This window comes from Geotrypetes seraphini, chromosome 15 (genome assembly GCF_902459505.1).
Source record: "Geotrypetes seraphini chromosome 15, aGeoSer1.1, whole genome shotgun sequence".
Taxonomy (NCBI): Eukaryota; Metazoa; Chordata; class Amphibia; order Gymnophiona; family Dermophiidae; genus Geotrypetes; species Geotrypetes seraphini.
The window spans coordinates 30126296-30144011 of NC_047098.1; the positions used below are offsets into that span (position 1 = coordinate 30126296).

The 17716-nt window shown below is 41.9% G+C and overlaps 1 protein-coding gene across 2 annotated transcripts in view; it reads left to right on the top strand.

The window, feature by feature from the left end:
* The window catches only part of DPH1 (diphthamide biosynthesis 1), a 187314-nt gene that overhangs the window by 45468 nt on the left and 124130 nt on the right, over positions 1-17716 (top strand). The gene's annotated exons all lie outside the window — the stretch shown is intronic.

The following is a 17716-nucleotide window of genomic DNA, read 5'->3' on the forward strand; positions in this document are numbered from 1 at the left end:
TGGGGGATGCGGGAGGTCCAGAGATGTTGGGGGGAGGGGTGTAGGGCTCTGCAGCTCAGCTGATCCTGGAAGGGGGAATTCCTATCAGCTGGACCGGCAGGAATCCTCCAAACCAAGGGATGGTGGGCCCAGTTTTCACTCTTCTCAGAAGTCTCTTCACCTGGATCTCTGTGATGGGCTCGAACTCTTCCATTGCATCTGCCATTTCCCTCATATCTTTGCCTATTCATATGTTGTTATTTAGGTTCTGAGAACAGTGAAACTGAGCCCACCATTCGTCACCACATGCCCGATACACCCAATGAGAGAGATCGATGGCCCAGGACTGTCCTACCTCACAGACCTTATCAATGACTCATTACAATCTGGACAAGCTCCACTTAAATAGAAACTCTTGTCATCAAGCCCAAAGAAAAGGACCGAGAAGATCTCTCCAACTAAGACCAGTTGCAAACCAACGGTGAATATCTAAACTAACAGGCAAACTAGCCTGCCAATAATATACAGTTAAGTATTATCCTGCCAGGCCATACATTTTCTTTTTTTTTTTCTCAATAAATTTTTATTAACCAGGCCGTGCATTTTCATATTCGTGCCATGGTCTTTTTGTATTGTCTTCCAATTGGAAGGGTATATATTCTCTTACCCCTCCTAACTCTCTTCACAGTGAATAATACAATATTTATAGATCATCAGATGTACTACCTAGCACTTGTACAAATTCATTGTGTCAGGCTTTATGTAGTACTTCCTCACCGGATCTTCCATACTTTGCTATTAAATTTATAAATACTTTTTTCCACCTTAGTGTATAAATAGTTTAAATACTTAGCTTAAAACTTGTGGTCATGCTTTCAGGGATTTATACCCTATTCAAATACGATTAAATGAACATAAATCTCATATCAATATAGGGGCTCTTCAAGCTTCTTTAGTCCAACACTGGGTTCAATAGCAACATACAATAGAACAGTTACAATGGAGAATAATAGAGCATTTGCAAGAAGGGAGGGAGGGTGGTAACTGGGAAGAAAAACTTAACTTTATAGAACAAAGATGGATCTACCGGCTTAATAAGGTGATCCCTTCTGGGTTAAATTTGGAACTCGAATAGACTACATTTATATGATTGGTTTCAGCCGGGTGAGTCTCAGGTTACAATAACTCAGGTCTTTAATATCATGGAGTAAGCTTTTGTCGAGGGCATAGCATAACATAACATTTTGTAACTAAGTTTTTCCAGTTAATTTTCCCTTCCCTATTCTAAATGTTGGTGCCGCCCTATGATGGCATCATCATCATCAGTCCAGGCTGGGTGAGTGTATTAAAGTGAGGCAGGAACAAGCCGCGGCCATTTTGAATTAACTATTCAGTGATCGGTTACAGCGGTGTTAAGCTTAAGAAAGGTAAGCTGAAAGGTTTGAATGTCTTTGTGTATTTTTATAAAAGAACCATCTGTAAAAAGTGTTCCCATGGTGGTGGGATATGGTAGTTAACTAAGTCTAAGATAGTAACATAGTTTAGATATGTGAGCATTAAAATTTTTGTTTTGATTTTATTAGGGATATGGTGCCTTAATAAAACCCCTTTGGGTGAAACATGTGAGGTGGTATAAATCCCTGAAAGCATGACCACAAGTTTTAAGCTAAGTATTTAAACTATTTATACACTAAGGTGGAAAAAAGTATTTATGAATTTAATAGCAAAGTATGGCAGATCCGGTGAGGAAGTAATACATAAAGCATGACACAATGAATTTGTATGAGTGCTAGGTGGTACTTCTGAGGATTTATAAATGTTGTATTATTCACTGTGAAGAGAATTAGGAGGGGTAAGAGAATATATACCCTTCCAATCTGAAGTTTGAGTTATACTCTCACAGAAAATTTAACTTGAACTATTGTGTTGTTTGGTCTTTTTGTATTGTCTGCCATACATCATAATGCACTGTTATGTACTGCCGAACCTAGCTTTGTACTGTTGGGCACTATAATTTAGGTTCACAGTTATTCGCGCCGACATTTGAGCCCAGACAATTGCACGCAAGACTCTAGCGCGCCGCCGGAAAAGTTAATTTTAAAGAGCTCCGATGGGGGGTGTGAGGGGAACCCCCCAGTTTACTTAAGTGTTTGCGCTGCTGTTGGGGGGGGGGGAGTTTGGAACCCCCATTATAGAGGAAACTTAACTTTTATCCTTTTTTTTTTTTGGAAAAAGTTGTTTTCTGTATAATGTGGAGGTTGCACCCCCCCCCCCCCCCAACAGCAGCACAAACAGTATGAAGTAAAGTGGGGGTTCCCCCCCTGCACCCCCCATTGGAGCTCTTTAAAATTAACTTTTACAGCGGTGCACTGGAGTCTTGCACCCAATTGTCTGGGCTGAAATGTCGGCGCGGCTTTGTCCAGCGTGCTTTTGTCCTGTCACCGTAATTTACTGTCAAGTTCTATTAGTTACCGCAAAGTCATACCAAACTCATAACCTCACCACCTCATGACGTCTTGCCTGTCATATCCTGTTATGTGATGCCATGCTTTTGAGTACCATCATGCTCCCCTATATATTGTCCAATTGTGTCTTGATCTAAAATGTACTGTCATGCTCTACATCAGTGTTCTTCAACCACCGGACCATGGACCAATGCCGGTCCACAGAAATTTCCTGCCAGTCCACAGGGCCAGCACGTGCATCAGGCCCAAAACAGTGTTCTTCAACCACCGGTCCATGGTGCGATCGATGCGGCATTATCTTTGAGCCAGCTCCCTCTTCCTAACTGATTCAGTGCACAAAGCCACGGACAGCGGCTCCTACGGGCATCCTGCGCCTGAATCGGAAGCCTTCTCTCTGACGTTGCAATGTCAGAGGGAAGGCTTCCAGATGAGGCACGGGACGTGCAAGGTGCAATTAGTACTATTATGGGGGGGCGGGGTCTAATGTGGAGATTGGGTAGAGAAGGGCGGGGTCTGGCCCACAAGTTAGCCCAGTGTTCTTCAACCGCCGATCCACGGACCGATGCCGGTCCACAGAATAATTATTTTATTTTTGCCGGTCCATAGGGGTAAAAAGGTTGAAAAACACTGCTCTACATTACTATACCCTGTTGTGTTTTATTATGTATGTAAACTCGTAACCTGTTCTGAGCGCTTCAGGGAGGACAGGATATAAATCCAAATAAATAAATAAATACAGCTTTAAAGACAGCGATTGCTGCTTCTGATTCTTGTCTGCAAATAGCAGCAATTTGCCGAGGTGAATTGCAGGGCAGAGTACTGTCTGAAGTATGCTTTCAAGAGCCCAAGCTCATTGCTTCGGTTTAATATATGCATTTAGTCATGGGCTTCCTTACTGGGGAAGGAACAAAAGAGAAAGTCAACAGTTCTGGAAATTAGTCTCCAGCCAGTATTTCAGAAAGTGAGTGTGTAAGATGGAAATAACTTGGGAGGAGGGGGAAGGGGCAGAGAGAAAAGGGATAGTAGAATTTGTTTTAAGTATATGCTGACATTGAAGCTGGAAGTCATTTTTAACACCAAGGCTGAATCAGGACTTTGGAGGAACAAAAACAGGACGATTTTAAGGAAACATTTTGTTCAAGGATTTGGTTATTTTTCTAGGAGTTTTATTTAGTTATCCTAAGCTCATTCAGAGTGAGTTCAACAAACCTTTGCAGCAAAAATGCATAAAACGCAGCGCAATAATAGCAAGTAATAATCCCCATCCCATTTCCCCTGCCCTGTTCCAATCACTACTTATTTTAACCACCAAAAATGAGTAGGTTTTTTAGTGCCCACCTAAATGGAACCAGGTCATTCACTATACTACTTCTAATAACCCCTAAAAATTGCTTAAAGGCAGTTGTAATCTGGTTGAAGGAATATTGGCTGGTTCTCAACCCAGAGAAGATAGCATATTGGCTATTAAGTCATTTTGCCCCCTCCAATTATACCCCTCCTACTTTTCGATCTCCCAGTTTCTCCTATTGACAAATTTAAGTATCTAGTGGAAGATGATATCTTCTTTCTCAAAGGACCCTCGGTCACAAGAGGGCATCCGCTAAAACTTAGGGGCGGGAGATTTCATGGTGACACCAGGAAGTATTTCTTCACTGAAAGAGTGGTTGCTCATTGGAATGAACTTCCGGTGCAGGTAATCGAGGCCAGCGGCGTTCCTGATTTTAAGAGTAAATAGGATGCCCATGTGGGATCTCTAAGAGGGCAGGGTTAAGGGGATGAGTCATTAGGGGAGGGATGGGTTAAGGGATGGGTCATTAGGGCAGGGATCTCTAGGAGGGTAGAATTAGGGGGGTGGGTCAGTAGAGTGGGCAGACTTGATGGGCTATGGCCCTTTTCTGCCGTCATTTTTCTATGTTTCTAGTTTTGATAAGACACTAATCTGACTTTCTCATCAAGTTTCTTCAGACAGTAGATCTAGCTGTTTGGTACGTCGCAAGCTAAAATCAGTCCATAGCTATCTTAGTTTTAATTCTCTCCATACACTAACCCACACATTAGTTGGCTCATACATTGACTACTGTAATCTAGTCTATTCTGGAATTACAAAAGTGGAATTAAAGTGATTACAAACATTATGGAACACTGCGGCTAAGATTTTTATCCATGCTCATAGACGAGATTGTGTTTCTCTGCTACTCATTAAGCGTCAATGGCTACCCATAGAGTATACAGTCCTATATGCTGCTTTGTGTACTCTTTGCTCTCTTAATGACCATAGATGATTTTACCAAATCCAAATGAGAGTGTGGCACAGTGGTTAAAGCTACAGCCTCAGCACCCTGAGGTTGTGGGTTCAAACCCACGCTACTCCTTGTGACCCAGAGAGTGGTAGAGAACTGGAATACTCTTCCGGAGTATGTTATAAGGAAAAACACCCTCCAGGGATTCAAGACAAGTTCCTGCTGAACCAGAATAAACGAAAGTAGGGCTGGTCTCAATTAAGGCACTGGTCTTTGACCTGGGGGCCGCCGCGTGAGCGGACTGCTGGGCGCAATGGACCACTGGTCTGACCCAGCAGTGGCTGTTCTTATGTTCTAAATAGATTGTGAACCCGCCAGGTCAGACAGGAAAAAAGTGTTGAGTACCTGAATAAATTCATTCTGAGCTCTCTTGGGAGAACGATGTAGAAAATTGAATAAATAAATAAATAAATCCACCTGAAGAGCTTTCTACTTTACTGCCCCATTTTTGTAGAATTCTTTGCCTAGCTATTTTAGATCAGAGACCTCTTTTTTATCAGTTCAAGATAGGGCTTAAAAACACTCATATTTTATTTTCAATCTGGTATTTGAAGGTCTCCTACCCAATAAAACTTGACCATTTCTTTTCTTGTTTGCCTTGCTGAGCTTCCTGTGCTGGAGATGTGCCTGCAGCTGGTGGATGCTGAATGTCTCTGCTATCTTTGGTGTTTGTTAACCTGTCCTTTACAATAATGGTGTACTTTTCCTAACATTTACTTTTTTTTATTGTGTTCCGCCTTGATTTGCTTTTGTGGTAAAGGCAGAGTTATCAAATTTTAACAATAAAACAATTTAGCACTCTCAGGGAAGATGGCAGATTGTTATGGGACAGAGAGAGAAAAGTGCATGCGTGAGCCTTTGCCAACCAAAAAAATCTTAACTGATGAAAGTGCCAGTAATCAGCCACTTTGTGATAGCAAGGAGAGAGCACACTACAGAACCTAGAATTTGTTTGCCTTATTATGTAGTCTAAAAAAGCTAGAACTATTAGTCTCATGCTACACAAGGATATATAGTGGATGTCTGGCACAAAACCTTCCAGGAATTCTTTGCCAAAATCCATGAAAGGGGCATCACCAAGGATAGACATATTGCTATACACAAATGTTCTGTAGTGACAAGGACATTGATGAAAGCTGAATGAAAAGGTAATATTTCAAGAAAGCAAAGTCAGGAGAAGAATCGGTAACAATTCAGAACTCTGAAAGAGGCAGCAGCAACCCTTCCAGCAAGCTGCCCTGTCTTGAGGAGGAAATGCTAGACCAGGGATGTCAAACTCAAATCACATAAGGGGCCGAAATCTAAAACACAGGCTAAGTCGTGGGCCGGATTTTTTCTTAAGATACTTACCCCCTCTGTTGCTGATGCACAGTGTGGGCCCCAGCGCCGGTGGCGGCTCCAGTGCTCACAGGACTTCTGTGAGCATCGGATTAATCGCATCAAAACTCACACTCCACGCCAGCAAAAGAGGGGGTTAGTCTTAGTAGAAGTATAGGGATACAACCTCTCCAACCTGACGCCAGCTACAAAATAAATAAAAAAGACTTTTCCTCTTTTAGGTCCTAGTTCATGCTTGCTGTCTAACACCAGCTCTGGTAGGATACACATTTAAAATTTGACATATTGTAATCACAAAATAGAAAATAAAATTATTTTTTCTACCTTTTGTTGTCTGGTCATTTTGCTATTAGTCCCAGTTTCTCTTTCTGATTTTGTCTATCTTCTAATTCTCTTTCCAGTGTCTGCTGTCCATTTTTTTTCCTCTTCTCTCTTGCTCCAGTCCCTGTCTCCAACATATTGATTTTTCCCTTTCAACTTTTCTCTTGTTTTCTTTTCTGCCTCTGTCCTCTCATCCTTCTCCTTTTTAAATTTTCAGCTACCTATCAATTTTCCATCTTCTCTTATTCTGTAGCGCTCCAATTTCCCATCTCACTCCATTCCCAGCCTATTTCCTTCTATCTCTCTTCCTCTCTCCTCTTGGTCCAACATTTTGCTCCCTCTCTATTCTGTTGTTCTTCCATCCCCCTTGATGCTGAACAATGAGATGGAAGGGAAAAAAAAAGATGCTGCATGTCTCTTTCTCCCTTCCACCCCCCAGGCCTAACATTTCTCCCTTCCATCTCAAGATCCAACTTCTCTACCTTTCTCTTCCCAACTGCCCAACATCCCATCTCTCCCCCTGTCTACCTGCCTGCCTCCCTCCCTCTCCCAGGTCCACCATTTCTCCCTTTTTCTTCCCAACGGTTCTCCCTTCAAGTATCTTTTTCCCTCTTCCTCCACACTACCCCAAGTCCAACCTCCTTTCATCTCGCTCTCCTCACAGCCCAACTTGCTTTTCCCTCCTGTGCCGAGCCCTCTCTCCTCATAGCCCAGCATGCCTTTCCCTCCAGCACCAGTCTCTTTCTCCTCACAGCCCTGTGTGTCTTTCCCTCCGGTGCCAGTCTGATGTTGTCACCAAGCTGAGGAATCTGCCGGCCTCAGCGATTCGGGAGTGTTATACCTGGCTTATCCTGCTTTTTGCCTGCTGCGGCCTGTCTCCAGTGACACACAACTTCCTGTTTCCGTTCAGGTGGACCGCAGCAGACAGAAGGCAGGAGGGGGAGCCACGAACAATATTGCTGAATTACTGGCAGACTTTCCAGCATGACGGCAACTTTGGACTGGCGCGGGAGGGAGGACACGCTGGGCTCTGAGAAGGGGAAGTTTGGGAGCATTGCTGCGGGCCACATAAAAAGGCCAAGTGGGCAGGCTTCGCCCCGCGGGCCTTTTGTTTGACACGTGTGCTAGACAAAGCAAAAACAACCGTCTCTCGTAGCCCACCACAGGATACAGAAAAAAGAAGGCAGAAAAATCACCAAAAGGCGATAATATCCTGAGCGGTTCCTAACATCCTTTACAAATGGATTTTGCTGAATTCAAAGAGCAAACGGGAAACTAAAAGAAACAGAACCCCGTGAATGTGTTTTAATAATGAAATTGTAAAAAGAAAACCAAACACAAGATTGGCCTTGTCTGACCAAAAATCATAAAATATCAGATCTGATACTGAAAAGTTGATCTCAAGAGCACTAGAGAAGAATGCTAAAATATATAGCAACAAGAGCCCAAAGGTGCTACAAGATTTGGGCTTTATTCAAAAAGATCTGCAAAGATTAGAAGTGACTGGGCTCTAAATTACTAACCCCAGAGTCTGGCTCACATGGACTGTTGTCCACCCTCTGAGTCTGGTCTATGGGAGAGAGTTATTGATGGTGAAAAACTGGCTTCTGCAAATGATGCACAGAAAACCTGATGTGTGAGAGAAGTTTGGTGTGCTTTCTAAAAGACTTGTACATACTTTCCCTTTCATAAGGTGATATAATTTATGTGCATATCCAGGACCTGAACAATCATTAGGCAAGAATAAGTGGTAGCCCAAGGTTACAGCTTCTTGGGGGCAGCAAAGAACAGCTGCAGTCAATGCAAAACAGAAGGTCCTGGCAACCATACAAACTCAAACAACCACTAGCATATACTTTAATCAACATTTTTATAGGATTTTTGTGTGATGAGCTTGCTTGATCATTTTAATTATCAAAATCTTGGATGGGGGTTTAGTTGCAGGCTAGAATGGGAAACATAGAAGAGAATGTTATATTGCCTTTGTATTGCTCTATAGTGCAGCTGCACTTGGCATACTGTGCAATTCTGGTCACCGCATCTCAAGAAAGATACAGTGTGATTAGAAAAGGTACAGATATTGGTGATGAAAATGATAAAGGGGTAAGGATGTCTTCCCTATGAGAAAAGGCTAAAGCGGCTAGAGCTCTTCAGCTTGGCGAAGAGATGGCTCGGAGGAGATACAAACAAGATCTATAAAATACTGAGTGGGGTAGAATGGGTAGATATGAATCACTTGTTTCTCTTTCCAAAAATATAAGGACTAGGGGACATGCAATGAAGCTACTAAGTAGTAGATTTAAAACAAACAGAAGAAAATATTTCTTAAGAATATAAGCAATGCCTCCACTGGGTCAGACCTGAGGTCCATCGTGCCCAGGAGTCCGCTCACGCGGCGGCCCAACAGGTCCAGGACCTGTGTAGTAATCCTCTGTCTGTACCCCTCTATCCCCTTTTCCAGCAGGAAATTGTCCAATCCTTTCTTAAACCCCAGTACCGTACTCTGCCCTATTACGCCCTCTGGAAGTGCATTCTAGGTGTCCACCACACGTTGGGTAAAGAAAAACTTCCTAGTATTCATTCTCAATCTGTCCCCTTTCAACTTTTCCAAATGCCCTCTTGTTCTTTTATTATTCAAAAGTTTGAAGAATCTGTTCCTCTCCACTTTCTCTATGCCCTTCATGATCTTATAAGTCTTTATCATATCCCCTCTAAGTCTCCTCTTCTCCAGGGAAAAGAGTCCCAGTTTCTCCAGTCTCTCAGCATATGAAAGGTTTTCCATACCTTTTATCAGACGTGTCGCTCTCTTCTGAACCCTCTCGAGTAACGCCATATCCTTCGGTACGGCGACCAATATTGGACGCAGTACTCCAGATGCGGACGCACCATTGCCCGATACAACGGCAGGATAACTTCTTTCGTTCTGGTAGTAATACCCTTCTTGATTATACCTAGCATTCTATTCGCTCTCTTTGCGGCCGCTGCGCACTGTGCCGTTAGCTTCATTGTCATGTCCACCATTACCCCCAAGTCCCTTTCTTGGGTACTCTCCTTCAATAATATTTCTCCCATCATATAGCTGTACCTCGGGTTTGTGCTTCCCACATGTACCTTAGTACTTTACATTTCTCAACGTTGAACTTCATCTGCCATCTCGTCGCCCATTCCCCTAGTTTGTTCAAGTTCCTTTGCAATTCTTCGCAGTCCTCTGTAGTCCAAGCTCCACTAAATAGTTTTGTGTCATCTGCAAATTTTATTATCTCACACTTCGTCCCTGTTTCTAGATCATTTATAAATATATTAAATAGCAGCAGCCCAAGCACCGAGCCCTGCGGGACACCACTTGTGACCCTCCTCCAGTCCAAGTAGTGGCCCTTCACTCCTACCCTCTGTTTCCTACTCGCCAACCAGTTTCCGATCCATCTATGTACATCTCCTTCCACCCCATGATTCTTCAGTTTCCGGAGTAGGCGTTCATGGGGCACCTTGTCGAAGGCTTTTTGGAAATCTAGATATATGATGTCTTTGGGGTCTCCTCTGTCCATCCGTTTGTTAATTCCTTCACTGTGTAATTAATCTCTGGAATTCATTGTCAGAGAATGTGGTGAAAGCAGTTAGCTAAGCAGGGTTTAAAAAAGATTTGGATAATTTCCTAAAAGAAAAATCCATAAGCCATTAGTAAGATGGACTTGGGGAAATCCACTGCTTATTCCTAGGATAAGCAGCATAAAATCTGTTTTACTGTTTTGGGATTTTGCCAGATACTTGTGACCTGGCATGACTGCTGTTGGAAACAGGATACTGGGCTTGATGGACCTTCAGTCAGTCCCAGTATGGCAACTTTTATGTTCTTATAATTAAGAGGAGTATAAAGCCTAGGGTTCCCACCACCTTTGCACCGGCTCTGTGCATGCCTGTTGTACAATTTAGAGGGACTGTTGTATAAAATTACTCTCACCATGTATACAGTTACTCAAGTACATGTTTGATGGTGTTGGGTTTGAGTAATGTAGCTAGACTTGCGCATGTCTAAACTAAACTAAACCTTAGGTTTGTATACCGCATCATCTCCACGTTCGTAGAGTTCGGCACGGTTTACAGGAGATGGGATAGAAAGGATCTACAATGGAAGGTAGAGGTTTACAGGAGGAGGAGAGAAAGGAACTAAAATGAAGGTTAGAGGACCAAGAATGAAGAGTTTTTTGAGAATAGCCAGGTCTTTAGATGTTTGCGGAAAAGTTGGAGAGCTCATGTTTCGTAGAGGGGAGGAAAGGTTGTTCCAGAGCTCGGTGATTCTGAAGGGAAGGGAGGTCCCTAGTTTTCCTTTATGAGAGATGCCTCTTAATGAGGGGAAGGATAGTTTTAATTTTTGGGTGGATCTGGTGGTATTAGGGTTTGAGGAGTTCCAAGAGAGAGGGATGCATGGAGGGAGGATCCCATGTAGGATTTTGAAGGCTAGGCAGGCGCATTTGAAATGGACCCTGGCGATTATCGGTAGCCAGTGGAGCTTGGATAGAAGCGGAGAAACATGGTCAAATTTACTTTTTGCGAAAATCAGCATGTCCCTTTGATGTTCATATTGGGGATGCTGGTTGCTGCAAAACTGATTGGCTTTTATTCCAAGTCTTTTGGGAAAAACACAGCTGTTCTGAGATGTCATCTGTGTCTCCATGTTTTCTAAACAGACAATTAAACTATTAAGATGTCTTTTTAAGCTAAAATTCTGAACCTTTTTGCAGTCCTTTCTGGTGTAATATGCTGGAGAATTTAATAATAGTTATTAAAGCAAGAAAGGTATCATTAGACACACAAAGGCGACTCATTAGAGATGCGTGAACACAAACTTAAACAGCAGTAAAACTGAAGGAGAGCAGAGAGAGGAGTTTACCTTGCTGTGATCATTAAATGGAAGAGAAGACAAAATAAAGGTTAGGATTACACAACAGGGTAATAAAGAAACTGGCAAGGTGGCAGCGTTCCAGTTTTCACTGTGACACTGTCTGCTAGATACCAAGTATCCCAAGGAGACCCACAGAGGACCTTATGTACAGAATATCTCATGGAGATGCACAGAGAGGCTCCTAAACAAAAAATATCCCAAGCAAATATAGCTAGAGAACCTCTTTATTTTTTATATATATATATATATATATATATATATATATATATATATTTATATATAAATAAAAATATATTTATTGTCCTAAGGAGACGCATACAGTGTATACTCCACATACACACTCCAGGCCTACTGGAAACAGTACCATAAGGAAATACACACAGTGCCATCTGTATATAAGGTATTCTGGGGAAGCACACATGTATAGCATCCCATATTTAGTATATATGTAGGTAATGGGGATATGTGGAGAGGGCTCTCTGTAAACAAATGTTTCCCAAATATGCACTCAGAAGGCCTGACATACAGAGAATCCAAGTAAGAGAAACAAAGATGGCCTCCAATATATAGCCATAGCCCATGGAGAGAGGCACATCTGCATCAGAAGGTGAGGGAGCAGTACTCTCTGTTATCCCAGAACACTTTTCGTATAGATACAGAGGATCTTGATGTGCTTTCTCACTATGTCTGAGAGAGTCTCTTACCTCTTTGTATTGTAAAAGGTGTGCAGATAGTCAGAAAGCTCCTTTATAGGAGGTCCCCTGGGTAGATTGTGCAGACTCTTGTGTGATTTAAAGTAATTGCACAGCTGTAGGATTCTTATAAGTGATTTGTAATAAATCTGAAACTTCATTATTTTAATTATGCAGTAGTGTCCTGTGCTAATGAAGTTTGAAATATGCTAATGTGTTTCCTTGACTTGCTCTCCTGTTAATTAAATCTGTGCTTCTCTTGGCGTATCCAGAAAGGATCTCCCGCATATCCTTTTTGAGTGACACCTGTCCAAATGGTGGGTGATGCTGGGTTTGGTTTGGGGTGAATAGGAGGACCATGAAGATATAGGGGTCCTTTTATCAAGCCACGGTAGGAGTTTAACCTGTGTAATACCACGCGTTAAACCGCCTGCCGCGCTAGCCGCTAATGCCTGCATTGAGCAGGCGTTAGTTTTTTAGTCGGCCGCGGGGGTTAGCGTGTGATGAAATGTCCGACGTGCTAACCCCACTAGCGCGGCTTAATAAAAGGACCCCACAGTCAGGGAAAATGGTTATAAAGCAGGTTAGTGGTCAAGAAGGTGGGGCATTGGGGTATGTTGGAGACTTTCCATGGTTACAGCTGCTGCTGTTAGTGGTCTTTGAAGTGAGGGTTTAGATGTGGTTTACAAGTATCCTTGAGAGCTAAAACTTTCATCTATTTGTTAGAATAAATATATATAATAAAAAAAATTGTCTTCGATCCCTGCTGCACTATTTAATATTAGACATTAATCAATGCTTTGTATAAGGAGAGAAGCAATTCAGTGCTTCTTTAGCTCCTTCTAAAAGCCTCATTTAGAATCCCTTTTTGTAAATTCATCAAGTGGCAGCTTACTGAAGGGGCGGCAGGCAAATTACTTCTGTTAACGATAACTGTGGTTCCCTCCCACAGTAGCACTGACTGCTGGCAGTCTCGAGCCATGACTGTCTCTCCAGCTTTAATTGTTGACAGTTACTATTCACACTCACAATTTTGCAGCAGTAATGGCTCTGTTTCCCTTCTTCCTGTCTCCATCTTACTACCATCTTGAAGTAGAATGCTGTAGCATCAACAGGATTACAAATCCTAAAGCTTGCGCGCTTCAGGCCTTCTCCAAGCATTTTTTGTATGGCCCTAATGTAGGACATGCATTTCTCTCCAACACTTCTCTATCCTATGGTGCGGAACCTGGATTTCATCAGGTATCTCTTGTCTATCCTTTGTTGCAAGACTTGGATTATCTTGGGCATCTCTCACATCCCATGGTGCAGGATATAGATTTTGCAGCATCCTTTTCCATCCCCTAGTGCATTACATAGATTTCCCCAAACATCGTTCTTCCATCTACTATTACTGAGCTACACAGCCTGAGCTGTGAAAACACTGTGCTAAGTGTTCAGATCATAGCACACTGATCTAGTCTGTTGGCAGCAAGATATATTGGTGAGAGGCCGGGAGGTTCCCTCGGAGCAGCTGCACTTGGCATTTGCTTATGAAATAAAGCAGTGCACCGTATCGCTCACCACAGCTCATCTGTCAGTGACCCCTCCTCAGGAGGAAGAAACATCACCATTTATTTCTGAGAGGCCTGAAATCAATCAGCTGCCTTTCAGCCCCTCCTGGTGTTGTGATGAGAATTCTTTTATTCTTGGAGTCTCAGCAAAGCTGTGAAGATGAAAGACAGAGGAAGGAAGCCGCTGGCTTTGGGTTTGCAGGCAGTCACTGGGGTGTACACTGAGTACCTGCAGGCTGGAGAAAACTGACATGCTGCTTTCTGTACTTTGGAGCAGATGAACAACATAGACAGGGCAGGCCAGAGTGCTAAGAATTTCTGGAACTCTTTTTTTTTTTCATCTTACAACAAGTGTATCAAGAAATAACATTTGAACTTAAAAACATCATTTGATATTCTATTACAATCAACTTAAATTAATGAATTATAACCCCCTCCCTCCTATCCTTCCCATATCATATGCATTCACATATATAATATAATCTTTCCTATTAATCCAAACATTTAATAAAGAATCAGAACCCCCCCCCCACCCCTATCCCATCATTTCAATTGTATTATTAAGGGAAAATATTAACTACTTATTACAATAATCTGTTAATGGTCCCCAAACATTTTGAAATTTACTAAAATATCCTTTTTGTGTGGCTAATATTCTTTCCATTTTATATAGATGACAAAGAATTCCATCAAAAACTAAAAAATTTCTGGAACTCTAATCCTGACATTCTTGAGGTGTTGGGGGGGAGGGGTTGGGTAATAAGCAGGTCAATTTTTAGTAAAACATCTCGGGAGTTATTGGAAATATTATCTATTCTGGCATCATTGAATATGTAAAGTGGCAATATTTGATATCTTTAAATATAAATTATGTTTAACTCAAATGACCCAAGTCATACCTGGTTTCCCCACATCTAAGTCTAGCATATAATCTCTATGTAGAGAGGCTGACTATCCTTTCCTACATATGTAATCTGTCTGTATGTGGCCCTCCTCTTTGGTCTACGCATAGCAATACATGTATAAAGCTCCTGGGTATTAAAAAAAAAAGTTTGTGGAGGGAGTTATATGTTTAGTTTGGTGCAAAACATAATAATACTGTTAATATAACTGCTGTTTGAGTATTGACCTCAAGGTTTATAGCACCCCTCCCCATCCTATATATAACAATTTATGATTTGGAATTGTTACTCTGGTGTATACTGTACACAGTACTCCCTCAATATTCATGGGGGTTCCGTTCTAGGAACCCCCACGAATCTTGAAATACCGCAAATATGGTTTTTCATGGGGGAGACTGGAGAGGCAGGAGAGAGCAGCCGGAGCACCAGCAAGTGCAGGAAATCACTTGCTGTATGCTCCGACTGCCTCTTCCTGCACTAAGTCGGGCTTTACCAATCGGGAGCTGCGTGTCAAAGCACAGTGAGGCATATTGCCAATATCTAATAATGCCCTTACCTTCCTTATGTAAATATGGCAGTTTCTTGCTCGAGAGACTCTCTAAAAGGAAGATGTTTTACAAGGGTGTCTCTTGTAACGGCCCTGCAGCATATTTAGTGCAGAGAGCTTTCTAGAAGCTGGGGGAGAGGCTAAAGTCTTTACTATGGACTAGCTTTTTTTGAAAGACCACTTGTTTAAGGAAAGAGAGAGTAAAAAGTACATAATATAGAGAAGTTCATTAGGTGGCTCAAAACTGGGTATCAACAAAAAGATTTTTAGAGATATAGGAGGTTAGGAGCAATATATGGGAAAAACTAAAGACTGTTCTATAATGGGTTACATTTTTCTGTGATAGGATCCCTTTCCTATCAATTATTGTATTTCTGATTTTCCCTCCCCTCTATCCCTTTCTTCTATTTGTTTTCTTTTTACTTTTTATAATATTTGTAAACCATTCCGATGTCCTTGCAATGCACAGTATTCTTATTATTTTATTTATTTAAAAATGTATATACTGCATAGAACTATGCGGTTAACATGTTAGTTACATACATAATATACTGATCGCCCTTTAGTCCACATAGATGTGGACAAACATCAATTAAACATTCAGCAATAAAACAGTAAAAAGTTAAAACCCAAATATTCATTAGCATTGTAGCTTACAGGAAGAACAGAAATAGCAACATTTTCATAGGAAAGCATCAACAAAGAGCTGCGTTTTCAACATTTTCTTAAAATTAATCTTTCCGACACAAAATCGCAATATGCCTAGCAGAGCGTTCCAAAATTTGACACCCGCCACTGACATCATTGATATCCAATTCTAACATGAGTAATAGACATCTTCCCCTCTAAATTTAATTTCATAGTGTTTTAACCTTTTCCTATCGTAATACATTTTACGTTACGCTGGTTCCAATCGTAATTATTTTAGCAAAGTTTTGTATTATTCACCGTTATCATTTACGGCTATTATAAACATAATGTAAATAAGTCATAAGTCTGTAAATTCAAATATTTTGTGTTCCTGGCTCTTTATTAGTCCATACAGACTGTTTATCCACTGTCTATGTCATTTTTGGAATGTCCCGTCATCTGGGACACACGATAGGAAAAGGTTAAGACCTTAGATTTCTTCTAGGTCGGTAAATTTCAAACAACTCTCATAGGACCCTTTTCATGAAGAAGTTTCATCCAAAGCGGTTTACAGTACATTGAATAGTAATCAGGTACTCTAAAGCAGTATTCTTCAACCTTTTGACACCTGGTCTGGCGGAAATAAAATAATTATTTTGTGGACCGGTACCAGTCCGCGGACCGGCAGTTGAAGAACACTGGGCTGTGGGCCTTACCCCACCCATCTCCACTACTGACCCCACCCCCATAATAGTACTAATTGTAACACCATTTTTTCCATTCATTTTTCATATATACACACACACAATATATAATCTTATTAACAACACATAATGGTTTACCACAAAAGTAAACTACACAAAGCACACTGTATGCTTCTCAATATTCATTCCTACCAGAACACAGATAACCCCATGCAAATACGTGACCAAAAACTAAAAGTACTAATATATACAAACAAACCCTAAGATGCAAGACTGCATCCAGAGGAAAAGAAACAAATGCATTTCTTCCTGAACAGATAGCAGATGTAAATCAATCACTAAATAAAAAAAATAAAATCATTCCCCCTACTGTTGTTGTCTCCCTCCCTCCATGCTGTGCCTTGCCTTCTGGCCTGCCCCCCCCTCCCCCCAGTGTTATCTTCGGGCTGGCTCCATCTTCCTCAGTGCTGCAGTGCACAAAGCCATGGGCAGCGGCTCCTTGTGCGTCCTGCGCCTCATCTGGAAGCCTTCCCTCTGACGTTGCGATGTCAGAGAGAAGGCTTTCGGTTCAGGTACAGGACGCGTGTAGGAGCCTCTGCCCACGGCTTTGTGCACTGCAGCAGTGACGAAGAGGGAGCCGGCACGAAGACCAACGCCGGAACAATCGTATCGTGGACCGGCGGCTGAAGAACACTGTCTCAGGCCCAAGGCACTGGTGGTTGAAGAAAACTGCTCTAAAGTATTTTCCCGGCAGGTTCGCAGTCTTAACTGTGGTACCTGGGGCGATGGAGTGTTAAAAGTGATTTGCCCAGAGTCGCAGGAAGCAGGCTGGGATCAAACTTACAACCTTAGGGTACAGAGGCAGCAGCTCTAACCACTAGGCATATATTACACAACTTGAATTCAGACAACATAAGGGAAATTCTATAAATCGGTGGCTCAGTCTTGGCACCAAGATTTTGTTATAGAATGCTAGGATGTTGTCATTGGTGCAACTCTATGTAGGCTTGCATGCTCTTATACAATTTCAGTGGCAGGTGTAAGTTGACACATCTAGGTACTCTAAGTGATTTGCATAATTTATAGAATTCTATAACTACATGCATAATTATGATACACCATGCTCCACTCACGTGTGCAACCCCTTGCAGTTAGATGCTATGGAACATAGGTGCTACCTTATAGAATAGAACCTAATGCACATAGGCACCTGCCAGTTTCATGGCACCTTTGATGCACATAAGTGGTGCCTACTTCTAGATGCCACTTTATAGACGTCACCTATATTTCTAGGTGTTTAAACCAGAGGGCGGAGGTGGCAAATAGAAGCAGGTGAGTTCAAAAAGTCACTCCCAGCAAAAGCATGACAACAATGGAGAAAATAA